Genomic DNA, 7,786 nt, shown 5'->3' on the forward strand with positions numbered 1-7,786 from the left:
GCCTTCTTGTGTGCCCGCTGTTGATGAGGTTTCCCGGGGCTTCGCCACCGTCTGGAGAAAGACTCTAAAATTCCTCATACTAGCCTCATCCCGGGTGAAGAAACTCGCCGGAAAAAAGAGAAGAGCCCCTCCTGTTTTTGCGTGGCTCTCCGCCAAGTATATCCGCTTCCGTGTCCCCAGTTTTTATCTGGGACCACGTTACCTTGGACCCTTTGAAGTTGAATACCTAGAGGAAGCTACTCCGGTCTCCGGGTCCTCAGACGTCTTCCGGATTAAAGAATTTTCAGGTCCCAAAAAGAGGGGGAGACCCAAGGGGGGGGGGTACTGTTACGCCGAGCGCTCCGGGTCCCCGCTCCTCCCCGGAGCGCTCACGGCGTCTCTCTCCCTGCAGCGTCCCGGTCAGTCCCGCTGACCGGGAGCGCTGCACTGACATGGCCGTTGGGGATGCGATTCGCACAGCGGGACGCGCCCGCTCGCGAATCGCATCCCAAGTCACTTACCCGTCCCGGTCCCCTGCTGTCATGTGCTGGCGCGCGCGGCTCCGCTCTCTAGGGCGCACGCGCGCCAGCTCTCTGAGACTTAAAGGGCCAGTGCACCAATAATTGGTGCCTGGCCCAATTAGCTTAATTAGCTTCCACCTGTGCACTCCCTATTTATACCTCACTTCCCCTGCACTCCCTTGCCGGATCTTGTTGCCCTTGTGCCTAGTGAAAGCGTTCCCTTGTGTGTTCCTAGCCCGTGTTCCAGACCTCCTGCCGTTGCCCCTGACTACGATCCTTGCTGCCTGCCCTGACCTTCTGCTACGTCCGACCTTGCTCTTGCCTTATCCCTTGTACCATGCCTATCTCAGCAGTCAGAGAGGTTGAGCCGTTGCCGGTGGATACGACCTGGTTGCTACCGCCGCTGCAAGACCATCCCGCTTTGCGGCGGGCTCTGGTGAAAACCAGTAGCTACTTAGAACCGGTCCACCGACACGGTCCTCGCCAAACCCTCTCTGACACAGAGGATCCACCTCCAGCCTGCCGATCCGTGACAGGTATTGTGATTCTTGCCCAACATGCCAAATGACTAGCCCCCAGCCATATTACCATAGTCCCCTGGCTCACGATTATCGAGGTCCCATTTAACGGATCGCTATAGATAGATCGGGTAGGCCCATTGACGAATTCTGCTAGGGGGCACTAGCACATCCTGGTAGTCCTGGACTATGCGACTCGGTATCCCGAGGCTCTACCTCTGCAACATACCTCGGCCAAACTCATAGCTAAGGAGCTAATGGAGATGTTTTCCCAAGTGGGCTTACCTAAAGTGGTGTTGAATGACCAGGGCACCCCGTTTATGTCAAAAGTAATGAAAGAGCTCAGTAAGTTACTGCAGGTAAAACAGCTATGGACTTCCGTGTACCACCCACAGACTGATGGCCTGGTAGAAAAGTTTAACCAAACACTAAAAAATATGTTAAAACAGGTGGTGGCTAGAGATGGAAATAATTGGGATCTTTTGCTGCCCTATCCTATGTTTGCAGTGCTAGAAGTGCCCAAGGTCTCTACTGGGTTCTCATCTTTTGAAGTGCTGTACAGCAGACATCCACGTGGTCTGTTAGACATAGCCAAATAGGCCTGGGAACAATAGCCCACGCCGCACAAAAGTGTAGTTGAGTATGTCACTCAGTTGCATGAATGGATGTAAACAGTGTTGCCCTTAGTTAGGGAACATATGGAGGCAGCTCAGCAGGACCAGAGCAGAGTCTGTAATCACCAGGCTGGGGTTTGGAATTTTAACCTGGGTGATCAGGTTCTGGTTCTTTTACCAACGGTCGACAGTAAATTTCTGGCTAGGTGGCAAGGTCCTTACAAAGTGATCAAAAAAGTAGGGGAGGTGACGTACAGGGTACACCAGCCTGGGCTGAGGAAGCCAGAGCAAGTGTACCATGTAAACTTGTTGAAACCCTGGAGAGATAGGGAGACTTTTTAATTTTTTTTTATTTTTAAGAGCCGAGGAACGAGCTGTCGAATCACCCAAAATGCAAGAAAAAGTGCAAACGTGTTACACTAAAAAAAAACTATCACAAGCCCTTCTCCAAAAGGAGAGAGGCCCCCCAACAAACCTTACCCTTCGCCTCCGGACCAAAAGGTACCTACGAGGTTCCAGGTTCGATGTCCCTTTTCGCCAAAGCTACTAAGGGACCACAAATGCTCCCGGCATCCCCCTTGGCGTCAGCCAAGGTATCTGCCCGCAGAGCCGATAACGGTAGGTACCCTGCTAAAGCAGGAGTACCCGGGGTGTTTGCAGGGAGGTGCGGAACCTAATGGCCACACAGACCTCCCCTAAACTGCCAGGAGGGACACCCAGAAGGGCTACTGCATCCTGACAAATCAAGTGGACACACAACACGCAAAAAGTGACACAGTGAGACAAAAATAAATAAATAAGTGAATGTGTGCAGATATACTGCCCGGAAATCCGGCCGGATCTATAAACATTTCTCTGATCCTAGCCAGAAGGCCGGGAATCAAGAGGTGAGTGCCACAAGGTGAAGAGATTATGGTGCCCGTGCTTCCACTCAGTGAGTCAGTACACCCAGTGAGCTTCGGCACCTCGGGGTTACCACTCCCCAAGGCACAAAAGTACCTCGGCTCTAGACCCTCTCAGCCGCATGGTGAGACCCAGAGTAAGCATGTCACATCGGGGCAGCCGTCGGGCTGATTCCTCAGAACGAGCCACGGAACGCCCCGGTACATCTGCGACCTCCAATCAGCACCCATCCCCACCAACTGCACACCGGTGTGGATTGCCACTGGCATGAAACTGATAAGAACAGATACTACACTTGATCTTAGCCAAAAGGCCGAGAAGCGAGAGATAGAGAGACCAGTGTGGATGCCAGCCCCTGGCCAGATTTGCTAGGGGTGGAGTTTTCCGTTCCTCAGTCTGGTGCGAGGGAAGCAGTTGCCACAGTAAAGATTGCTGACAGCCTTTCCTCTGAACACACTCAGGAGGCCAAGGAGTTCGTCAGTAGGAACACTGATGTTTTCTCAGACCTTCCTGGAAGTACTTTTGTTATCCGCCATGACATTGTCACTGAACCCCAGGCAAAAATACGGTTGAAATCATACTGGGGATATCATCGAAGAATCGAAAAGTGAGTGGGCCAGTCCTATAGTCTTAATACTCAAACCAGACAGTACTTTACGGTTATGTAACAATTTCCGGAAACTGAATGAGGTTTCCAAGATCGATGCATATCCCATGCCCTGAGTTGATGAGCTTATTGAGAAACTGGGACAAACCCGGTAATTTTCTGTTTTGGACCTCACAAAAGGGTACTGGCTGGTACCCTTGACAGAGGCTGCAAAAGAGAAAACTGCATTTGTCACAGCAGAAGGCTTGTTTAAAGACAAGGTGTTAGCCTTTGGTCTACATGGCACTCCTGCTACGTTCCAAAGGCTAATAGACATTGTGCTCCGGCCACATTGTCGATTTGCCTCAGCCTATCTAGACGATATCATCATTCAGAGTACAGACTGGGGAAGTCACATACCAAAAGTGCAGGCCGTTGTAGACTCCCTCAGGAAGGCTGGGTTAATTGCTAACCCCCAAAAATGTGCAATTGGGTTAGAAGAGACCAAATATCTGGGGTATGTCATTAGGCGTGGCATTGTCAAACCCCAGTTAAACAAAGTAGAGGCCATTAGGAATTGGCCACGTCCTGTCACTACCTGACAAGTGAAGTCGTTCCTGGGTATGGTGGGTTACCATATAAGGTTTATCCTCCACTTTGCTACAGTAGCTGCACCCTTGACAGACCTCTTGAAGGGACGCAAGTTGGTAATGGTGTGTTGGAATGAGCAGGCAGAGCAGGCTTTCTCCGCTTTGAAGTTGGCCCTATGTCGGTCTCCGGTTTTGGTGATACCCAACTTGGAAAAAGGAGTTCGTAGTACAGTCAGATGCCTCTGAGGTTGGTTTCGGTGCTGTACTCTCACAGGAAGTCAACGGGGAGGAGCATCCCGTTGTCTTTCTCAGCCGCAAACTTTCCCGGCCGAGACCAGATATAGTATAGTGGAGAGAGAGTGCTTGGCCATTAAGTGGGCACTCTGTCTCTTCGCTATTATTTGTTGGGGAGGAAGTTTCGTCTCATGACGGATCATTCTCCTCTCAAGTGGATGTGCAGGGCTAAGGACAAAAATGCCAAGGTCACCCGGTGGTTTTTGTCCTTACAAAACTTTAAGTTCACGGTTGAACACAGGGCTGGTCAGTTGCTAGGCAACGCTGATGCCCTGTCCCGGTTCCACTTTTGCGCATGTGTCCACCCCCTCGGTTGAACTAGGGGGGGGGGGGGGTATGTGAGAAGGTTAAAGGGATAATAGGGGCTCCTGGCCTCGGTGAAGTAAGAGCCTGTATTTGTTCAGTGTCTGTGCTGCGATGCAGACTGACACTATGGCCGTAGTATGGCTGGAAGGCTAATCTGGGACGGCTAATCTGGGAAGGCTTACTGGGAATGGTCAAGTGTGTCTGTCTGCAAGAGCGAGTCATCACAATATATCTATATATATATAAAACTCAATGTGTGTGTATGTGTGTGTGTATGTATGTGTGTATGTATGTATGTGTGTATGTTCCAGCATCACATCCAAACGGCTAAAGATATTAACATGAAACTTGGCACACATGTTACTTATATGTCAACAACAAACATAGGATAGGTGATTTAACCCTTACCCACCCCAATTTGCCAGGGGCGGGGTTTATGCTTAAAGTCCCATGCAAGTCAATGGGAAATATCTGTTACTGCATAACTTCCAAACGGCTGGAGATATTTCCATAATACTTGGTCACATGTTACTTATATGTCCACTTAAAATATAGTTAATTTAACCCTTAACTACTCCCATTTGTGTGGGCTTTTGTTTAAAGTCCCATGCAAATCAATGGGAAATGTATGTTCCCACATAACTTCCGTACAGCTGGAGATATTTCAATACCTGGTACACATATTACGGGTCGGGATAGGAGTTCCGGATAGGAGGTCGGGATAGGAGGATGGGATAGGAGGATGGGATAGGAGGTTGGGATAGGAGGTCGGGATAGGAGGTCGGGATAGGAGGTCGGGATAGGAGGCCGCGATAGGAGGACGGGATAGGAGGACGGGATAGGAGGACGGGATAGGAGGTCGGGATAGGAGGTTGAGATAGGAGGTTGGGATAGATGGACTGGATAGGAGGACGGGATAGGAGATTGGGATAGGAGATTGGGATAGAAGGTCAGGATAGCAGGTCGAGATAGGAGTTCGAGATAGGAACAGGGGATATGAGGATGGGATAGGAGGTCAGGATAGGAGGTCGAGATAGGAGGTTGGGATAGATGGATTGGATAGGAGGACGGGATTGGAGGTAGGGATTGGAGGTCGGGATTGGAGGTCGGGAGAGGAGGTCTGGATAGGAGGTCTGGATAGGAGGTCAAGATAGGAGGTTGGGATAGGAGGTCAGGATAGGAGGTCGAGATAGGAGGTCGAGATAAGGATAGGAGGACGGGATAGGAGGTAGGGATAGGAGGTCGAGATAGGAGGACGGGATAGGAGGACGGGATAGGAGGTCAGAATAGGAGGTTGAGATAGGAGGACGGGATAGGAGGATGGGATAGGAGGACGGGATAGGAGGTCGGGATAGGAGGTCAAGATATGAGGTTGACATAGGAGGTCAAAATAGGAGGACGGGAAAGGAGGACGGGATAGGAGATCAGGATAGGAGGTCGAGATAGGAGGACGGGATAGGAGGTTGGGCTAGGAGGTCGAGATAGGAGGACGAGATAGGAGGATGGGATAGGACGGGATAGGAGAACGAGATAGGAGGTTGAGATAGGAGGACAGGATAGGAGGTCGGGATAGGAGGACGGTATAGGAGGACAGGATAGGAGGACGGGATAGGAGGTCAGGTTAGAAGGATGGGATAGGAGGTTGGGATATGACAACAATATACGAGGACAGAATATGAAGTCTAAAGGTTCCTCCTTTGTTTATTTTCCTTCCCAACAAGGATTAGGAAGGAAATCCGGGCAACGCCGGGTACTCAGCTAGTATATATATATATATATATATATATATATTTCTGATAAAATAGTAGTTTATCACCTGACCTGAGGCTGGGTTTACACACTGCATTCTTTCTGCAGTGATATTCTCAACATTGTGGCAAATTTTTACATAATTTCTGCAAAATCAATCTAAATGTTTCAAAATGCATTAAAAACTCAACTTATTAACACAGTCTAAAAATGTCATATTTTTATAAAACACCTTCATTGGGAAACATTTATCAAAGCATTTAGTAGTTATTTATTTATTGATTTATTTGCTTAAAATTGTCGCAAAAAAATTGCATTTGTGACTACTCAGTATTTTGGGCAACTTTTTAATTGTGCAGTGCCTTAAGCAAAAAAAAAAAAAAAAAAGAAACTTGCTTACAAAGCAAAAAGTGATTTTTGACTTGCAGTGGTAAGAAAGTCGCAAACAAGTCGCATTGCATGAAAAAAAAAATACTAAATTTACTTCAGTTCAGACATGGAGCGGAAAAAGCCACAACAAAAGCAAAAAAAAAAAAAATGCTTTTGTGAAAGAAATTTATCAACAGGCTGAAACCAGTTGATAAATAAGTTGCACATAAGCAAAAAAAATTGTAAGAAAAAAAACAAAAAACTATTATTAAATGTCCCCATTGTGATTATTGGTCAAATCACTTTCTCTTAAAAAAAAAAAAAAAAAAAAAAAAAGGTAGTGTGAACTGATCCCAACCCACTTATGAGTCTAATGAGTTCAGCTGGGTGATCTCCAACCAGGTGCAATGAGGAAACTCCAAACCCAAACATAAAGGATTCATGGAAAATGTATGCTGCATTATACAACCTGTTCTGTATATAATTTATATCCAAAAATAAGTGTATTATAGAGAGTTATATGATTAATTCTCATATGAGTTATATAAGAAGCTTTCACCCTGGCTTTTCAGGTTTTCTTTGTGTAAGGTTAAAAGCTACATTGAAATAGGTATCTGTGGAGATCTACAGGGAAACCGGCAGACAGAAGAGCATCGGAAAGAGGAATAAAATAAAGAGTCACTGTTCTTGTACCGTCACTGGTGAGTGCCATCTTTATTCTCCTATGCCGGATATCATGGTTGTTCTTCTGATTGAGCAGCCCGGTGGGCTGTAGGGCTGTAACTGTGTCAAGTGTCCGTTATAGCTGCATCATATTGAAGCAATAATACCACGGTGGCTGTGCCGAACGCTTTGCCTATTGTGCCTTGAACACACGGTTTTGCCATTCAAGCCATGTGATACAGAAGGGACTACTATGCTCCTTACCAACAATTTACTAATCATACACAACCCTATTCCTGGCATCACAAACTTGATGTCACCACAGAAATAGTATTGTTGCCGTCACAAAGCTAACCAATACTTCTTCATAATAGAAAGAACAGACAAAACCAGGAAATGAAGGGTTACAAGTTACAAAGTACATAGGTCAGAAGCTAGATAATGTGCAGCAGTGATAATGCAGTGCAATTAAAAGACTAAACGTTACTGTCATTAGAAACATTTTTTTTCATTAATACTTCATTAAAATGTAAGCATTTTCCTAATATACTAGAATAAAAAAAAAGTTTCCAAAGATGGCCACTAGGGGTCTCTGTCTCTTTCATTTCTCAAACGAACCCTGGTAACCAATTTTTTTTGGTCCTAGCAACTAGGTACTTTGGACCATTTTCTGAGGGGGGTATCGGGGTGTTAT

The 7,786-nt window shown here is 47.0% G+C and overlaps 1 pseudogene; it reads right to left on the reverse strand.

Annotated features, from left to right (window-relative positions):
- Positions 1-2,752: 2,752 nt before the first annotated feature.
- Positions 2,753-2,860, reverse strand: LOC130359843 (U2 spliceosomal RNA; annotated as a pseudogene).
- Between the last annotated feature and the right edge of the window lie 4,926 nt (positions 2,861-7,786).

Source organism: Hyla sarda, chromosome 2 (genome assembly GCF_029499605.1).
Source record: "Hyla sarda isolate aHylSar1 chromosome 2, aHylSar1.hap1, whole genome shotgun sequence".
In the NCBI taxonomy this organism is placed as follows: domain Eukaryota; kingdom Metazoa; phylum Chordata; class Amphibia; order Anura; family Hylidae; genus Hyla; species Hyla sarda.